Source organism: Miscanthus floridulus, chromosome 12 (assembly GCF_019320115.1).
Source record: "Miscanthus floridulus cultivar M001 chromosome 12, ASM1932011v1, whole genome shotgun sequence".
Taxonomy (NCBI): domain Eukaryota; kingdom Viridiplantae; phylum Streptophyta; class Magnoliopsida; order Poales; family Poaceae; genus Miscanthus; species Miscanthus floridulus.
Window position 1 is genome coordinate 27,074,380 of NC_089591.1, and position 20,821 is coordinate 27,095,200.

The window sequence follows — 20,821 nt, forward strand, 5'->3', positions numbered from 1 at the left end:
CCACGCCACCGAGGTTGATCACCACACCGGCAGCGGCCGCGCGGCGCGCTCGCTCGCTGGAGGTGGACATGGCTCAGCTCTCTCAAAACCTAGGCTTTAGATACCAATTGTTGGCCAGGTAACACACACAAGTGGGGAATTTTGATCTGCCAGAGGGCAGCTTGGCCATAGGCCGCTTATTGCATTATATAGCAAAAGCATACTTGGTTTACAAGAAAGAGTTCATCCACTACAGCATATTCTAGTGCATAAAGTAGATGCTACTTAGATGCTAAGGCATCAGCTGAAAACAGCAATACAGTGAATAGTAAATAGCTAAAGTAGATAACTAGATACATAGAGAGTAGCACTAGGCTTAACTCTCAGTTAGAACTGAAAAAAGCGACCGACACCCAGACACCAACCTACTTTGCTATATCCACAAGTTTAGCCAAATAGGCATCCCATGAAGCTATTAATAGCCAACGAATAATAATATTACTTGAACGTAGTTTAAAAGGTTCAACTCAAATAGACAGAATAAGAGTACCTTTAGAGCAAGAGGCAGCCATTCATCTTCCTGGCCAAATGTTGATGCATTTGCTGAACGTAAGATGTTAAAGATAAAATAGGAACAAACTGTTCTGATCCTTGAAGAGTATGGTAAGCAATATATGCCATGGAACGAACCGACAATACCACATGATATAAACTGATCAGAAGAACGCGGGGAGATCATGAGGATTTCAGCGATAACACTGACAACTGAAAATACCTCATCTTCTGTACCCTCCTTTATCATCTGGTCTAGCAAGGACACCAGCAAAGACGAGATGGTGGTTTCTCCAGAAAGTACAAGCTCGGAAATCATTTGTATGTCCACCAACTGACTGCTGTTTGAGAGCATGACAGTTTCATCTTCACAGAAAGTTTTACAAAACTTTAGCATCTGGAAGGCGAGTGGTTCCATAATTTCTTGCTTCTGAAAGAGCCATTTTATTGCTACCGAATGAACTCGGATCACAAGCAAATCCCAGTCCTTATGTATGATTAAGTGGAATAGTGTATTCTCGGCTTCTGGACTATGTGGAATGCTGCAGCTATAGGAAATGCCTCTGACAAAGGCATAAAGATGGACCAGAAGCGTAAGCATAATGGAACCATTAATTTCATATGGGAAGTTCCCACCATTGAGGAGGATGTATTGCTCAACAGAAGCCAGAATTTGGTTGTTAGCACAGAGCCTGAATAGTTAGAACAATCGCCATATTAACATGTTTCTCTGTAGGTGTAAATGGTGATTTAAAAGCAGCAGCAGATGAGTACCTTTCATTGTAGAATGAACAGGCATACAATATAGAAAGAATAGCACATTGGCATGATGCCAAGTTGAAGTCTTCTGTGCTACATTGCCCAAGTAAATACATCATTTCTGTAGGGTCTGATGGCAGATAAATGTGTGCATCTCGAATTGTTTCCCCATAATTACATCCCAAAACCCTGTCAACAATCGAACTAGTGACCAAATATACTACTGATTTTACATGATCAGTAGAAAATAAGCCCATGAATCCAAATGACAAGGTAAACCATGATGATGATGCTAGCAATTCAGCAAACTTCAATGGCCTTTTGTCAGATGCCCTCGACAAAATAATTTGGAAAATCTGAAGGATCACTGCCAATGTTTCTTCATCATTACCGTCAACCACAGCACTTTGAAGCCATTGCAGTAAAATCGTTCCACAAGTTCCCATGATGCTATCCTCAAGATCCTTCGTGCTAGCAATGTATTTGCTCCCTTCAAGGCAGAATATAAGTGCTTCTTTCAGAAGAAGAAGAGAATGAGGAATGAGGATCGTAGAATCACACTCATGTGACAATGTTGAAGATATCGCATATTTTGATGTTTCTTCAATAAATGATGGTAGTTTCTCAATATCATGAGCATGAGGTGACTTCAGAATCTCTATTAATATTGAGCAAACCAGAATAAAAGTTTCAGAACTCATGTCAAGTTCACCATTGACATTTCTTCTCTAGATTGCAGTCAAAGTACAGGCTATCTGTTCTTCTTGGGGCAGTGAGAGGATACCGGAACAATTGACCATGCAAATCCAAACAAGTCGTAAAACATGGGACTGGACTGGGTGAAATGGTATCTCTGCAACATAGTGAAGAACAGGAAGAAGAGTGGAAAATCCAATGACAAGCTTTTCTTTGAATTTTTCCTCTAATCTTGCAAAAAGTAATAGTACTCGAATAGAGGAAATGACAAGTAGATCATTATTTCCTGAAGATGTATAACAGGAGTGCAACTTCGTAAGCCTTCTTGATCATAATAATGCATAAAAGCTTTCAGAAAGTAGTTCATGACTACAAAAAGGTGAACTTCTTACCCGATAACCTGAGAACCTCAAATATGTAATCGGCAACATTTTCATCGATCAAAGTTTGAAGTAGAGCACAAATATTTGCATCAGATGACAGGAAATGAAAGATCAAATCCAATGTCCCTGTCTGAACTTCTAGGTTAGTAGATAGCAGAGATCCTTTGACAGCCTCAGCGAATAGAACAAGAGAAGCATTTAGGGACATATAATCTGTCTGCATGGACTCTGCTTCTATGCAGTTGTTAGAACTCTGGTTGCTAATCAGCAAATGGTCAAAGGGCTCCTTCTTTGCTAAAGTAAGGAGCAATGCTGCAGTAGCACAAAAAAAGGAACATCACAAACAAGTGGAGAATGACCTATTGTGGAAATTTTCAACATTGATGAGTTGTTTAAAAACCAAATCCAAAATTTATTAGCGCAAATGATTTAGAGATAAATTTAATAACCGCAAACAATTTGAAGGTACTCAGTCAACATTGTGAATATGTTTTCCTCCTTAGCCAACTCTCAAAAAAGTAACACTGAAGTATTAAAGCTGGATCCAGAAGTTCATTGTTCTCATTGTGCTTCTTGTATAACATCAGGAATGATGCATTCATCAATTGATGTCAGGTTGTCTTTTCAAAGCACGCTTAAGTTTCTCAAACTATATGAAGCTTGCCATATAACTTCTTTAACTGTGGCTTATATATCTAGAGTGTTTACATTAAGGGCAGATTAATTAGGCACAAAGAACTGTAAACTTATGTAAAAATTGTGACAAAAATTAATGGCCAGAATTGTTTGTTAGATTACATGAAAGTTCAAACATCAGTATCTTCAACAAAATGAAGTATTCTTAAAGCACTATCATTCAGGAAGTACAAAAAGAAGAAATACCAACCAACACAGTTCAAGCGAACAGCATCATTTTGAGTTTTGAGTAGGACTTCAAGAGAGAGCTGAAGCAAGCTTCTACCAATTGCCAGAAGATCCAAATCTCCAATTTCACATATATTGTCCCATGGGGTGGCATTTAATATAGTGAGTTTGTATAGAACAAAGAGTATCTCTCCACGAATTTCATCGCTGTATAGAGAAAGTTAAAGATGCTGCCAGATAAGGTGTTTGGAAGGCAAGAAATAATCATCAGAATTCAGTTGTCTTCACCTTGGAAGTCGGAGATCATTAACAAGATTTAAGAAAAGAGAACATTTGTCCCCTATATATGCTGCGGCATCTTTGGTAGAGTTTAGCAAAAGCCCCAGACAATGTAGCTGCACTGACATAAAAGAAAGATACAGACATAAGAAGGTAAATCAATTCAATAGAAGTTATAAGAGAAAAATTACTGTGCCTCACATCTTTAATGGATCCAGTCTATCTCACTCAAGCAACGACTGATGAGTGATGAGATAAAAGCACAGCAGGCCACTTTGGACAAAATGGGGTAGTTCACCAGAATTACAATAACAGGAAAAGGAAGCAGATCACCCTCCAACCATACACTGAAACCTAATTGTAGGTCTTACATCTAGGGCAACCTTTGCACACATCTCCAGGAGTGACACTAATCAGTTAGAATGATGCTGCACTGCATATCCTGCCACCAGTACTATGTTTACTTCAACAGGTGTACTGGTGTGTCAAGGATACAACTACTGCTAGTATATTTAGTTGTATAACCAAATAAGGTATTATTCTATATTTAGTTTGCGACTTTTACAGTCCAGACTAAGACTTGGACGATTCTAAAAAAAATAGATACAAAATCATTCGATCATATTTCGTAATTTGGTGTATACATGTAAATGTCTACGTTTCCATTGTGTTGAGCTGAAAAGATGTCCAAGGCCATAAAAGAAAGAAGAAAAGACAGCAACATATCAAAATGGAAGGTAAAATGCAGTCAACCTATTATGAACAACCCTGAAATGCTATCATGTGTATCCATATGCAGGTAAGCATGTGTTAGAACCGGGTCCTCTTGTTAGGGCCCATTTTCATGGCATGAATCGTACAGGAATTTCATAGGAATTAGTTCAACTTTTTTGGAGGTTATATATATTCAGAGGAATGCACTGGCTACACCAATGGGTGCAATTTACAGTGGGATGAAGCCAACAAGCAGCAGCACATTATCCAAGTCTGTCAAATGCTAGATGCAATGGCAATGATTTTTTTTTCATCCTTTGGATGACCTTATAATGTTAAATTTGTAATAAGTGGTCTGATCCTCTTGGAGACAAGAGATGAAGCCGGATTTATCTCCATTATCTAAAAAAGGAATGCACCATTTCGAAGTCAGACTCCAGTTTGCTACATATAACTAGCAGCTCGAATTATTGTTCACCTTATTCAATGGATCCAGTGAGACTAGTCAAGTAGTCATCCACTGGTCCTCTCCACTACATATAATTTGCAGCCAACCTACTCAGCATAGAATGAGACAAACAGCATAGCACGAAATTGTGAGTGACGGGGGGGGGGCACTTACCGTATGGACGTGCTTGACGAGTGAGCCGGAGGAGAGGACGCGGGCGAGGCGGGCGACGAGCTCTGAATCAGCGGGGGAGCCCACGACGGCGGCGAGCGCGGCATCGCGGCGGTCGGCGGCGCCCTCGAGCACCTCGGCGAGCGGCGCCGCGAGGAGGCGTGGGTGCGCGGCGCGGAGCGGCCTGAGGAATGCCGGGTCGGCGAGCGCTAGGGAGAGGTTGGCGAGCGCGTGCGCGACGTGGTGGGATGGCGTGGAGGCGGCGCCCGCGGATGAAAGGAGCGCCGCGGCACAGGAGAGACAGACGCGGCCGCCAGCCGAGGTCGGCAGCGAGTGCGATGCCGGGTGGCCCGCGCCGCAGGCATGCAGTGGCGCCGCCGTAGGCGAGCGGGTGGCGACGTGTCACCGTCGGACTCCATGGGGAGGGGAGGGCAGAAGGAATCGCGGTAGCGGAGGTTTTATTTTACAAGTTGATTTCGAAGGTTTTTACGAAATGCTGTAAATTAGGCCGTTTGAATCCACACAACTAATAGTTAGCTGTGTTAACCCGAAGAAATCAACGAATGGTGGTAAACTTAGAATAGGTACGTTGCTATTCAACATTTTTAAAATACTCATATATTGTCACGTAGCAAACAGGAAGGTGAGAGAAAGAGGCGGTAGTTTTGTGAAGTAACCCAAAAGTTTAGAACTACTCCGAATAAGATATATATTTCACCATTATATGATTTAATATTATCATGCAACTCGTAAAATTTCTTACGTTGATTGCTTAAATTAAGAATAATTGAATTATTATATAAGATCAATTAAAAGATAGCCTATTACATGAGTTGGTTGTTAATCTTCTTATATTATGTTGCACTGCATCAGATCATCAAATGACATAATGTACTTGTTCTAAGTCAGGGAATTATTGTGTCCTTTCGGTGATTTTTTTGCGTAGACGTGTTAAGGGCAGTCCTAATAAAGTATTTATGGGTTTTATATGTCTATCAATTATATTGACAGCTCAGTTTTTTTGATTATGGCCCCGTTCGGCTTACCCAGAAATCGGCTTGTTTTTTCAGCCAGAACAGTGTTTTCTCTCACAATAATTCAGCCAGAACAGTGTTTTTTAGCCAGTTTCAACCAAGTTTCAGCAAGCCGAACGGAGCCTATGATGTCGCAAAAGAATTAATGAGGGAGAGAGGGAGAGAAACGATTTCTACTCTACGAAACCGAGTCCACGCTAGGATCCAGACACCAAGAAACTACCCAAACCCTGTTGGGGAGACTCGAGTATCTAGCGGCCTCCGTCCGGATCCGTTGCACCGCCCACCTGCTCGCTCGCTCCCGCCTCCCTTTCCCGCGATTCCTCCGCGCGCGCACCAGCCTGCTCGCTCCCGCCTCCGCTTTCTCACAGTTTTGCTCGAGTGCATATAGACGAGTGTCAACTAGTCAGCTGTCAATTCTTTTGCTTCTGGCTCCTCGATCTTGCTTCTTTCCCAGAAGAAGTTTCATACTCCCTACGTTCCAAATTATAAGTTGCTTCAACTTTTTTGTTCATTCATTTTTGTTAGACATATTATTATTATATCTAGATGCATGAGTAAATTGATGTATCAAAAAAAAAAGTTTAGGGTCTAGAAAGACATATGGGTCCATCGCCGTGCAATTAAATGTACAGTCATGCAGCCGAACGATCACTATGGAACTCGCGCAAAGCGGAACGATCACTATGGAAGTCGACCAAAGCCGCAGAGCAACATCGCTGGCACGAGAAAGGACACGCCACGATTCTTATGTCAGTACTGTGTTTTTTTTTTATATTCCTGCATATAATTATCGTTTTTACTTTTTACATGTCTTTTTGCAAATATATTATTGGAAAATTTCCTTCGCCCATGCTCGGGAGCCTGAAAAACTTAATTATGTCTCACTATCTCACCAGTAGCAATTCTATACATCGTTTTACTACGATGTTTGCACAGACTGCATTTCATGGTACTGCTGCGCATACCCATTTTTCAGCTATTGCTAATCCTATAAAATTGTTCCAAAACAGCAAAACAACAATGTTTTAGTGAAACAGTGCAGCTCTACAAGAGCAATTGCTCACATTTCGCACTAGTTGCAAAAGCACGAGACATGTCGCTGCAAGAGTGCAAGCAACAATATGACAATAGAGTAGTGCGATTATCATCATCATTGGCTGTCCTTGCCGGTTTATGCTGTCCAAGCAAACATTTCCGTCAAGGATATCTGGCTCGTGGATCCCAATCCTCGCCAGGAAGATCTCAGCGCGACAATCTAAAAGGGACCGTTAGGCCATTACACCAGCCGTGATAATAGCACTTCCGTGACGGCTGACGCTGCTACTCCGTTCTCTTCATATCCATCCTTGTTTCCTGAGGTGATCATAAGTTCTTGACCGCTTAAGCACTAAGACCATGCCTCTCCATAACAGTACATCCTCCATATGAATTTCACAATTTTCATCACCCCAAATGATCCTTGAACCTTGAAGAATCCGTACATGAGCAAATCTCCAGTGCTGCTTAGAATATGTTCCGATCGATTCACTTCTGCTTCAAAGTAGTTTGTCACCACCAAGGAACCTTAGTAAGTGAGGTTTCACAACTAAAGTTGTCACCAGAACCAAATCCCTTGTAGTGTGACTTGGCATTGGCAACACAGAATATTAGCAAGAGGTGAAGGATCTATCACTTACAGTATCAAGCGGATAAGCATGAGGTATGCACTTACCAAGCATTACATTCAGAAAGGTGGAAGAACAGCCATCCATGTCCGTAGCCTGTGTGCAGCACCACCTTTGCTCTTGAGTAAGCCAATTCATCACCATGCTCTTGAGTAAGCCAATTCACCACCATGCTCTTGAGTAAGCCAATTCACCTCAGTCAGAGATCTGAACATCAAGAAGCTCGATCAGGGAGCAAGGGCATCATGTGCCATTACATCGACACACATGCGCTCGCATTTGAATATTGCCATCTTGCAGATCTACTTTTTGGTCTATTCCAGAGGTATCAAACTTGCTAGGCTGAGGCTGTAACATGGTTATTGGTTAATGTCAAAATATAGACAGTGAACGTCTAGTAAGAATTAAGATTGAAACATAGTGTTCATATATGCTTACCTTCTGAGCAGCTGCATAGCCATCAGAGTGTCTAGAATGCAGCACAGGTCATTCCACCCTGACATCAAATGTATTGTGTTGGAATCCTGCCTCGTTTTATAGCTACAGCTCATCAGAATCAATACTTGGGATTATTTTCTTTAGTATATTGAATGTCGATGCAGGCATGCTACATTCTGAACTGAACTGCAGTAGCTCATTCTCAAGAACAGCAAATGCATCAGCAAATGCCTGTCATATACATCATAAAATGTATGAGTTCTCAAAACTGCAATTTGTTACCCATATTATATTTATATGTCTGAACACAACAGGAGAATTATAACTAACCTTAATACATTGGTGAATGCGGAAACAATTCCTGCCCACATTGTTAGCAGGGCAAAGTGGATCATCTATGTGAATCGGGTCAATGCTGCAAAATCAAGCATATTCTCATAATTAAAACTTACATAGTAGGTGACAGGAATAAATGACATAAAATAGTAACATAAAATTTTATTACCTGTGCCCTCTTTCTCGATTCAAATAAATTCCACTTCCTTGGATGGAAATGCGCATATGGCGTGGATCAAATATGTTCCTGGCATTAAGATTACGAATTATATGTAACATACTCGATAGTAGCTGTTCCAAAAGAGAAGGAACAGAAGGTCCTATTGACATTCAGGGCTTCAGGCACACTGATGCAAATGTTTGGCCCCATGTCATTATTAAACACAGTGTTCAGGTGTATTTTCTTACCCAAAGAAGTACAAGAAATCCATAAAAGGCTGCCCAGATTCTGCCAAATTACAAACATTATGGAAATGATTACAAGGATACAAAAAAATAGACCGCAAATAGAGCGGTAAACTCAAATATGGTGTTCATGATTCGCAACTTACTTGGTTAATAGGCCGACCAAGATGATGCTCATGCTGGAGAACGAACAACGAACAATTAACAGCACCTACAAATAAATTAAAATTGAAGCTTTATTTTTCACAGGTCCTCTGAAAATATCAAATATGACACCAGAGAAAAACTGGATCAGGTAATATGCCATCAATCAACATAATATGCTAACATGAAAATTAATATAGGATAGTAAGTTTGAACTGAACTATCCAAAGATCACATGCTATATGCAAATAGAAGTTAGCTGGATTGTGGTCTGTTTGTGTTTCACTGTGAGCCAATACAAATTTTTAATATCTTTACAAGTAGAAAATCATCTCTAGAAAAGGATCAATCCAGACTTCCAGAGTTCAGATAAATTAACCCAACCATCGATAAACCCATGGTCAAAAATATAAAACCATGATTAACCTACTAAACTTAGGACCTGTTTGGTAAAACTCCCAGAGGACCTTCTAGGCTGAATCCATGAAGTGATTCTCTAAAATGAACTAGGAGGCTGGGAGCTAAACAAAAGGTAGCTTCTCCTGATTCCCTCCACGCACAGAATCGATGTCTACATATGGTTTATCCTAATGAAACATAGAGAATCACTTTTGGCCATAGAATCACTTCCCACAGAGAATCAGGGGGAGTTCTAGCAAACAGGCCCTTAAAAAGGTGTTTAATCATCATTAACTCGTAATTCTCTTTTTATAGCCCTTAAAAGTGTTTAATAATTACTAACTCGTAACTCTGATACTTATAGCGACCTGACAGAATACATAAGTCTGCATAAGCTTATGGACTCATTTATGCATAAGAAAGTTGTCCAATGCAAACACACTGTAAAAGCCATAAATTGTCAATGAAGCAAATGAAGGGCTATCTGGAAAAGTTACATACCAAACAGTAAGAGCTTAGACCACCTGAATAGGGGTGGTCCAAACTCCGGTCAGCCAAAAACTTCTTGAGAATCAAGGCAAGAGGTACAACCGCAGGAAATTGCTGGGTCAACTCACGTACCTGTAGAATTAACAATATAATAAGGTGGGCAAATAGGCTGGGAAATCCTGCATACTGCTTAGTAGTTCCATCTTGCAAAATTCTTGTGCATGTTGGTAAGCAATATTCATTAGCAGCAATGTGTGTGGTGCATGCATTATCTACTCAGAAAGCTACTGTACCAAGCAGCTGGCTGGCTGATCATTCATACTGCTAACATAAAACCTGAAACAGATGACTCCTCACAGCAATATTGGAAAGCAGAAATCACTCTAAAAGTAACATGATTCTTATAATGTTTCTTATGTCATCATGATGATGTTTTGAGGCAACATGCATGTATGCACATTGGTCACAACTTTGAAAAAAATACTCCACTTGTGAAAACACATAGATAACTTTATGTATGATTTTCATGATAGCATTGTTCATTTATAAAATTATATGTGAACTGAAAATACAATTTAAATTAGCATCATGTTTTTCAGCAAAAACTACTGAACTAAAAGTGCAATATCGCATAGGAACTAGGGTAAAAGATAAAGGAGCCATTTGTTTAGAATACCAGAAATGGCAACATTGCATATAGCACACAGAATGTCAAAATAAGATGGTACTTAGATATATTCAACTGATACTCCACGTTACATTATGCATTTGCTTATGTTAGATGATTCATGTAATGCTTATTACTAATTGTGTAACCCTCCAAAATATTCAAATGTTTGCTACAAGTTAAATTTCTATTAGAATGAAAGACAGTATCAGCTACCAAACTGTGATCAACATTCAACAGGTCTAAACAAAATATTTGTATGAAGGCTAAACTTACAAGTAACGTTTATGGAGAGCAACTTATTTTCTAGAAAATATTCAGATAGACAATAGACTTCTGATTTACCAACTCAGCAGTCTGCAGTCCTGTGTGGGATGGCGATTTGAAACTTATATCAAGACGAATTGACTGCACAATATCACAATCGTCTTTATTCAATTTTGAGCACACCAGCATGTTGCTGCCTTCTGAACTAGAGGTGTCAGACCGAGGAGGACTCCCTTGTTCCAAGCATGTTAACTGAATATTCTTGTGAGCCATCCAGTACTGAAGAATACTCATTGGACATATTTGTGTCACAGGGTACATCTGCTACAAGCATGATCACAGGTATCTGCAAATAATATAAGCATGAGGAAAATAGAATAGCTAATGAACTAGCAAAAGAAAGCCACTTACAGCTGTGTTTTCAACTGTTTTAAGGGAATCACTTCTAACCCAGTCCTGGTTTGTAAGACACCTTGCTGCATGCTGAAAGGAAAAAAGATTGTCCACGTAAAAAGAAAGCAAAATTTTGTCCTCAGAACATGCAAGCACATCCATCATGTGTCCTAACTCTTATGCAAACATCCACATGTAAACCAAATGAATTACCTGTAGACATGTTTCCTTGATGCCATTACGGCCTTCCAAAATTCCAGCTTCTTTAATAGGTTCCTGAAAGCAACAATAAATTTAGTATCCACAATAATATGGGGAAAAGATGCACTTGAACTAACTTGTCACACGATGTTATCAGTCATGCAACTCACCAGGTTTCGGACAGGAGGAAGAGAAACCACAAGATCAACATCACTAGTTGGAAGAGCCAAACCAGTGGCATTTGAGCCAAATAGATTTGTACGGGAGCGAGGCCACAGATCTTGCAAGCATCGTGTGACTCTTTTGACAGCCCAGTTTATATAGGGCCTCCTCACCAGATTAGCAGCAGCAACCTTGCAGTTTAAAAATGGAATCAACATGTCCTTAGAAAAAGGAACTTTTACTGACACAAATAAAGGCATGCCATGCAATTAGACATCAAGAAGATAAGGATCCCATAGCACACAAAGATGAAAATTGATGCCAAACCTAGAAGAAAAGGTGAGATACCTGCTTACAGAATTGATCTATTTCTTCATGTAGAGCATTGTGCATCAAAGAGAGGGATGCCTTGTGAGGCGAACCATTTAGCATATCTGTGGCTGTACAGGCAATGCCACATCTGGCTGCAAAATTATATTTTAGAAAGACAGAAAAGTTGAATAAACAATCATTCTCACTATTGGGAAGATTGAAACTACATCCTTACATGTTGATCACGAGATAGCTGTGAAATCTTAACAAGGTGGTCCTGCAAAACAGTATCCTCAATTGTTTGCACCAATGTACCAGAAGAAGTGCCCTTGTTACCCCATGAAGGCCATACAACTTCAGGACCATCCAAGCAAAACTGAGCCCTATGGAAAATTTTGTCTTCAGAAAATAAACCTCTCATCCCGCAATGTCGAGGACTTGAGCTGCCCGATCTAACAATAGGGAATCCTCGTTTTCTTGACTCTCCAGCAGGTGAAGGAGGTGGTGGCCTAGGTACACGAGGAACACTAAGTACTACTGGTGATGGAGGTCTTCTTAGAATAGGTATGTCCCTCCTTGTTGATGGTACGCATGGGCTCCTGTGATCATGACCACCCTTAATGTCAGATCTTGATGACCTTCGTGATATATTAGGACAACTATCGGCCGCAGCATTGCATATGGCAATGTATCTGCCTTAACTACTTCACTGCCACAAGACACAGCCTTTGCAACTGAAGTTATTTTATCTTCAGGACTATCTTGCACGGAGATGGAGAGGTCAGAGCTTCATTATTGATGCCATTCCCTGTTATCGAATGAGCAGCTGGATCCAAAGATTCATTTTGAGAACAGGATGGAGTGGAGGGTGGTGATGATACACCATTTGTGTATGTAGATGGAATACCATTAGCCACATCATCAACAACTCGTATAACATCAGCCTCATGCCAAGCCCAGGCACTATCATCTGAACTAAGAGATGGTGGCCTAGAAAAACCAGCTCCTGCATGTTCCGCAGGACTCCAGTACATCACACCTCCACCGAAATATTGATTAATATCTCTTCCAGAATGTGCACGGCTATCTGATTCTTCTTCAGAAAACCAGTAGCTTTCATTATCATCCGCAACATCACTGTCACTGCAAATACCCCCTCTTTGCACTAGTTGAGCAGGGAACCCTGACCAAGCAGAAGATTGCATTGTGGGGTATACAATGGATCATAGCTTACAGCAGCATTTTTACCATAACCTCTAAAAACAGGAGGCCAGTCAAAACTTAGCGGCACTGCTAGAGAAGGTAACATTTGATTGCATCCAGCATCAATTGGCGGATTCCTCACCTGATGGTTGGCAGGAAGAAAGGTTGGCTAAATTGAGTTGGCCATTTGTAACCAACATCAAGATGCAACCTGTCTTCTGCAGCTGGACGCTGTTGCATTTCAGGAGATACAAAATGAGATGGTGTTACACTAGGCCATTCGTATGACGTTCCTCCCAGCAGGTTCCTATTGTATACATAATATTCACCGCCACTATTTTTCATAACTCCACCATTTTCACTTATAGCACTTGAAGCATATCAGTAGGAATAACAGAAGGTAAAATTTTGTTCTTTGTCACTTCAGGTTTATCATCCACATGTTTCTCATCACATTCAGTTTTTTCCTGTGCAGATCTTACCAAGGAGTCAACTGAACTTCCATCCAGATTAGTGGAAGAGACATCATTGCTTCTGGAAGGTAAACAAGAGGATGATTGAACCAAGATTCACTTTGACTAATGTACGATGAGGCCTGCTCAGCCACATTGAAGGCATCATCATGAGCACTCTGAGAAAGTTCAGTAGCAACTGATGAGCAAACTCTAGGAGAATACAATGTGTCTTCAAGTTTTGTGCCCTTACTGGTGGCTACTACCTTTGTTCCATTAGATAAAATGGAATAGTCAGAACAGCTAACTGCTTCAGAGATCTTGTTCTTGGAAGGATCATAAGATGGGTGATGAGGTGAGACATCAGCCTCTTCAGCAGTTTCATGAGAGGCCTCTGTAGCACTATGGGGAACAACTTTTCAATTTGGTAGATCTTGGGCTCTCAGGCCTCATCAGATTTGATAGTTTTGTTTTCCCTTTGCGTTTGTTCTTCTTTTTGTTACACTGATTTTTGCAACCATCCAACACGACAGTTTGCTCCTAAAATATCGAGAACTCCTCATAAGTCATGAATAAATGAACAACCAAACAAAACAGAATGGCCAAAATAATGCTTACAACCTTCATTGTTGGTACAATTTCCTTGTTAGGAGTTTTTTCAGATGGAGGTCCAGCAGCAGTGCCTTCAACAGATGGAGCACAATGGTTTGGTAAAGGCCTACAATTGCGACTATCTGAACTACTGCATCCATTATCCTGGAAAGAAGACCTTAGGTAACTACAGATAACTTAATATACTCAGTGAAGCATAAAGTCCTATGCCTATGGCAATACTAAAGCAAGCTGAGCAACAAATCAACTATACCTTAGACGGCTTAGCAGATACTGTTAGCTTTTTCAAGGTGCTAGACTTCTTCTTTCCTTTCCGAGAACCTCCACTGGTCTTTTCAACATCTTCTTTTTCGGAGCTCCATCCCCAATAGTTCAAGATTTATACTTTCTGTCGACACCACCATGAGAAGCCCTTGTAATTTCATAAGTACATCACCAGCAGTAGTAGCAGCCGACACTAATGAACTGAAAAAGATTGCATCACCACTGCAGCAAGTAATGTTGCTCTTCAAACAGACTATCTCCTCGACTAGTTTCAGTCTTTTCAACTCTTTAGCAAATACAGGCTTCTTGCTACAAGACAGAATGTTTGCAACATCAATGGAAGAAGCATGATTCTTTCTGAATAAAGACTGCCGTGTACATTCACAAGATTTGTCTGCCACAAATGATCCGGTTCACCTAAGCAGAAGCAGAAATTATCCCTTGAGGCACTATCTGATCCTTCAACCATCTCATTTGCCTGCAAGCTTGAGCTATTAGCATATTAGTATGGGCTCGAGGTGTAGAAACATGCTCAGGACAATTGCAAAAGTTTGGCAATTCTCTCACAATCAGGGTGACAAAAAATCCTGTCTGAGATGACAAAGAGCTGATTGTTTGTTATGCATATGATTGGGCTAACTTTGACACATCAAGATTCAAGGAAGACACAACTTACTTCGAGAAAAATGGGGTCTCACATTTAAATAGAGGATAATTTCCAGAATCATACAGATCACAAAGTAAACTACTTGCAAACATGCTGTAGTGACTATTATATAAAAACACTCTTATAAATACTAGTAAAACATTTAACCCACAATGCCTCAGAAATATATTCATTGGACCAAATGCCTGAAACAAGGCCCCTTTGTAATCTGATATTCAATTTTTTTATAACTTGTTAAAAAAGCATGATAGCGCTAACTCTGGTACATAACAGTTATTCTGGATTCATTAATTGATTTAAGACTATGCTGAAACTTCAGTTAGATAAAGCATGCAGATTTCAGAAAACATCACTTGCCAAACAGTTTGAACATGTTAGTGCCATTTCAGGAAAAGAAGGGTTTTTTTCTCAGCACAAACATAACACAATAGGCAACTTCTGTATGTCATTTCCAAAACAAGAGAAGAAACAATGCTTTAAAAATATATGTGAAACCCATCTTCATCGTATTTCTGAACCAGGTGCTTTCATATTTCACATGCTTTTTGAAGAAGTTTCTTTGAAACCTACTAGATTGCCTTGCTTGTTTTTTTATTTAGAGGAAAGGTGCACCTACATTTGCATAAATTAACGACAATACAAGAAAAGGCAATTTGCTTCTATTTCCTATACAAGGGCCTATTACGAGATTAAGAAATATGGTTTGTTTTCCCTAAACTGATTTTACAAATAAGATTGCAAGACTAGAGTATGCCATGTTATTTCTCTCACTTTTTCCATCTTCTCTTCCATCACCATCAACAACAGCCTTTCCACACATTTCTTACAATAAAATAGCTACCCCAAAATGCATCAGTATGGGATACACCACCCCTAATAAACACAAACCAGAGTTACTTGACTCATGCACATCTTAACTAAATCACAGGTTGACAATGTTCATGTAATAAAACAAATAAACATCTTATCCCAAACCATCACTTGAATTAAAATCATTGTAAAAGTTTATTACGAAATTACAGATATGACTCTGAAATCTGGAGTTCACTTATGCAAATAAGGCATACAACTGTGAAATGCAACCCATAGTATTTGAAATCCATAACTGTCATATTATATCAAAATGCAGCATAGAAAGCATATTACCAGGGCAATTGCACCTTTCCCGAAGAATGCCCCAATGATCCTTGCTCTCATCCGAGGCTCCAGCCTCATCCACCAATCCACATATCCCTTCTCCCTCCAGAACGCGTTTGCAGCAAGCCCAGCCTTCTCCTTCACACCCTTCCCAATTCGCACCGCCTTCCTCCCTCCAACCCCCCTCCCCCTGCCGCCGCCCACGACATTCGCAGTGCGATCTCCAACCTGTTGGCCAGAAACTCCTCGATCACGTAGTAACCCTTGGCATTAAGCCAGGGCAGCTCCGGGAAATCCTGGCACGCCAGCGCGGCCAGGTCCACTTCCCCCTCCCCGCAGCAGAGGAACCTCCCACCAGAGATCTCGTCCATGGCCGCGACAAAGCCGTCGAGGTCAGCGAGGAAGGCTTCGGCGACGGTGATCGCGTCGGGGCACCGCGACGACGCGGGGGAGGAGGGGAAGAGGAGGATGTTGGCGAAGAGGAGCGCCTGCGCCCGGGAGCCCGCGGCGGCGCGGGCGAGGAGGCCCCGGGAGAGGCGCGAGAGCACGGTTGGCTCCTCGGCCCCGCGCGCGGCGGAGGTGGACGGGGACGAGGAGTGGAGGACGAGAAGGAGGAGTGGCCGGGAGGCGGAGGCGGCGGACCATGGAGAGCAGCGCGGCAGCCGCAGCGGGGGAGAGGAGGGAGGCGGCGGCCGCGGCGCGCGCGGCGGGAGAGCGAGGCGAGCCACCGGAGGATCGCGGCGCGCGGCGACAAGGACGAGGAGGAGGAGGCAGCGGCGGGGCGGGGCTAGGGTTCGCCGCGGCGTGGTAGAGGGAGAGGTGCGCAGTGAGGGCATCCATGAGCTCCTTCGTTGTGCGCGGCGCCGCGGAGGTGGACACCATGCTGGGGAGCGGCCGCGTCGGTGCCGGTGGTTGGTCGGGACTCGGGATTCAGGAATGGGGAGGAGCGGCGCTGTGGCGGGCCTGGCTTGGTTTGCGGAGCAGCGGAGAGACTTTTGCGTCGGAGTACGTACATTTCTCAGTTTTTTCACATGAAGACACGTATGTTTTTGCCATATTAGTGACGACACTGACGGTGTGGCTGGGTTGTCATTCTTTGTAATATGTTGGTTTACGCTTTATTCCTTTTTATTGGCTTGTTGCTCTAGAAATGAGGTCGGTTACATTCATAGTAGCATAACCTAAGCATATTCTTGGAAAGAAGCATAGCTTCCATAACAATTTGTGGAGAAAGCAGCCTCACTTTTGGCTGAGACGGTGAGACGTATAGGATGATCAAAACCAATTGACAAGCAAGTTTGCTAGTTAGGCTTGTAGTTGAAAATGTGGTAATTTGCTGATCATCTCATCAGTTCCGAGAAGAAAATGACAAGTTCTTACTTCTTAATTAGAACATAGTTTCATGAAGTAGGAACCGTGGAATTTTCTCGTTCATCGAGCAAGAGACTTCACTCGACCAGAAGCTAGAAACTGAAAATGTTGCGCCAGGCCTTTTAAGCTAATTACATTTTACTATAATTCACCATGAGTGTGTTACATGTCGTGTACCAAAAATCCAGCGGCTGAAGTAGAGTTAGTGTACACCAAGAATCCAAGATATGAACATCTTACAACAACAAATTTCACCCCTACAAGACTAGAGTTTAGGCAGGGAGGGCGGCCGCCGATGTGGCTGGGGGAACCCGGTTCTCAACAGGGATCTCCACAAACTCAGAAAGAATCGCCCGGAACTCGTCTCCAGTCAGTGTCTCCTTCTCAATGAGCACCTCAACGATTTGGTCAATGGCCTCCCTGTTGTTTCTAATGTGCCTCAAGGCGATCTCGTAGGCCTCATCTGACAACTGCTTCACAGCCGAATCAATGTCCTCCGCAAGCTTCTCTGACATGGAGTTCCTTGCCATCATTCTCATGATGATGTCCCCACTCTGTGCTCCACCCTCCATCAGGGACCATGGACCAATTTGAGACATACCAAATGTTACGACCATCTGCAGAACCATTGTGATTCTCAGTACAATTGACAACAAAGATCAGTAGTAGTAGTAAAGCATTGAGACAAGATATCTACAGATTGCTGTCAATTCTAGCAGACTCTACCATGTGATTTTGCAGCACAGTTTGGTTCTTAGCATTCATAGAGTAATCATCAGTCATAAACCACAAAATGGTTCATGAGGACTTGCAAAATTCTTTGCAAACGTTAACATTTACGTCGATAAAATTTCAATACAAAAGGTAGTATACCTGCTTGGCTAAGCCAGTAATTTGCTGCAAGTCACCAGCAGCTCCAGTGGTCACCTCAGGCTCTCCAAATATGACCTCCTCAGCAGCTCTACCACCAAGGCCGCCAACAATTCTGGCAAAAAGTTGCTGCCTGGAGATGAGTGTTGGGTCATCCATCGGGATAAACCACGTAAGACCACGAGCTTGACCCCTTGGAACTAAGGTAACCTTTTGGACGGATCATGGCCAGGTGTCAAAGTTCTGCAAAGAGATTTCCACAAACGAATGAGATTGCGTACAAATTTGGCATGGAATGGTTACAAAGGAAATGACATACAAAAGGCACTCCAATAACTCAAAAGTGAAGCCACAAAGATACAATATGCTTTCAGAGGGGAACATAGAAACAGGAAAGGAGCCACTTAGTACATCACAGCAATGGGCTAAGCATTAAATATTAAGACAAAGTCGTACTCTATTTCAACATCAAATAATTTCCCTGTCATCCAATTACCAGACCATTTTAGATAGAAATTTAGCTAGCCAGCTTTAGAAACCATATTAGCACATGTACGCACCTAAATTAATTGAAATATCTTAGAAATACTTAGAATCACATCAGGATATCGGAGAAAATAATCAAAACCTAAAGTAACCAGTCACGTTCCAATGTTTAAGGCAAAGGAGAAAAAGATCTGCAAAGAGGAAGATTCATCTCTTACCCGCAAATGGCATGCCCAACTTCATGGTAAGCAACAAGACTTTTGCTCTTCCCGTCCGTCATCACAGTCCCTTCCATACCAGCCACAATTCTGTCAATAGAATCATCAATCTCTTTTGAAGAAATTGCTGTCCTCCCCCGTCGTCCAGCCAGAATGGCTGCTTCATTCAGAAGGTTTGCCAAGTCTGCTCCACTGAACCCAGGTGTTCTCATTGCTATGACATCAAGAGAAACATCAGAATCAAACTTCTTGTTGCTACCATGCACTTTTAGAATCTCTGTCCTCCCACGTACATCAGGAACATCGACAGACACCTGTGTAAGAATTACAAGGCATACCCAAAATGTTAAGAACCCCAAATATTTCTGGTTAAGATCTAAATAGCATTCAGGTACTGAATGAGAGATGAACCAAGCTGAACTAAATGGATCAGCCGAGTAATCTACAAGGGAAACAAAATGGATATTGAACCTTTGGCTACAAAATGATTAGATTTTTTTTGCACGCAAGCAATAGACATTAGAGAACTTTACTAAGACAGAACAAACAAATATAAATGCATTGACAGATGAATCCAACAAAAAAAACCAACCTGTCTGTCAAAGCGCCCAGGTCTAAGTAAAGCGGAATCCAAGATGTCAGCTCTGTTAGTGGCAGCAATAACAATAACTCCAGTGTTGCCCTCAAAACCATCCATCTCAGTTAGTAGCTGATTGAGAGTCTGCTCCCTTTCATCATTCCCACCACCAATACCTGTACCTCTTTGCCTTCCAACAGCGTCAATTTCATCAACAAACACTATGCAAGGAGCATTCTCCTTGGCCTTCTTGAAAAGGTCGCGAACTCTGGAAGCACCAACACCAACAAACATCTCCACAAACTCAGAACCTGAAATTGAGAAAAATGGCACGCCAGCCTCTCCTGCAATTGCCTTTGCAAGCAAAGTTTTACCAGTACCAGGAGGACCGACAAGGAGAACACCTTTAGGAATGCGAGCGCCAACAGCAGTGAACCTTTCAGGTTTCTTCAAGAACTCAACCACTTCCATGAAGTCTTGCTTCGCTTCATCGACACCAGCAACATCATCAAATGTAACACCAGTGTTGGGTTCCATCTGAAACTTGGCCCTAGATTGACCAAAACCAAGGGGAAAGCCAGGACCATTGGGTCCACCAAGGCCACCTTGTGCCCTTCTTGACAGTAAAAACAGGCCACCGATAAGGATAAGTGGGAATGCCAAATTTCCAATAAGGTTGAACAGAAGAGTGTTGGCTGCCAGAGGGCAGCTTGGCCAACAGGCCGCTTGGATTGTATTGCAAAAATGACTTAGGGATACAAAGATGCTAACCACTGCATATATAGGCAAGTGGTGTACCTACTTCTTAGCATATTCTAACTGCATAAAGCAGATGCTATGATTCCTACTTGGTTGCCAAGGCACCATGATCAACTTGGTTGCCAAGGAAACACATTACAGAGAATAGTAAATATCTTATAGCAGGTAACATGAAAAACAAGAACACTAGGCTAACTACTGACAATTCTCCCCTTTAGCCTTGTGGTCCTTGGAGTGATATGCTTGAGCCCAATTCTTCCCCTCATCTCTTCAAATTTTGATCTTCCAAGAGACTTGGTTAGAATGTCAGCCAGCTGATTAGTGGTGGATATGTGATCAGCCTTGATACTTCCATCTTCCAAGCAGTTTCTAATGAAATGGTACTTGATTCTGATGTGTTTACTGCGCTCATGAAAGACTGGATTCTTGGCTAGAGCAAGTGCAGA

At 41.8% G+C, this 20,821-nt stretch overlaps 3 pseudogenes; all 3 read right to left on the reverse strand.

Moving 5' to 3' along the window:
- Positions 1-271: 271 nt before the first annotated feature.
- LOC136495633 (protein PUTATIVE RECOMBINATION INITIATION DEFECT 1-like) lies at positions 272-5,264 on the reverse strand (annotated as a pseudogene).
- A 1,400-nt stretch (positions 5,265-6,664) lies between these two features.
- Positions 6,665-17,039, reverse strand: LOC136498376 (uncharacterized; annotated as a pseudogene).
- A 546-nt stretch (positions 17,040-17,585) lies between these two features.
- On the reverse strand, positions 17,586-20,602 carry LOC136498375 (ATP-dependent zinc metalloprotease FTSH 2, chloroplastic-like; annotated as a pseudogene).
- Between the last annotated feature and the right edge of the window lie 219 nt (positions 20,603-20,821).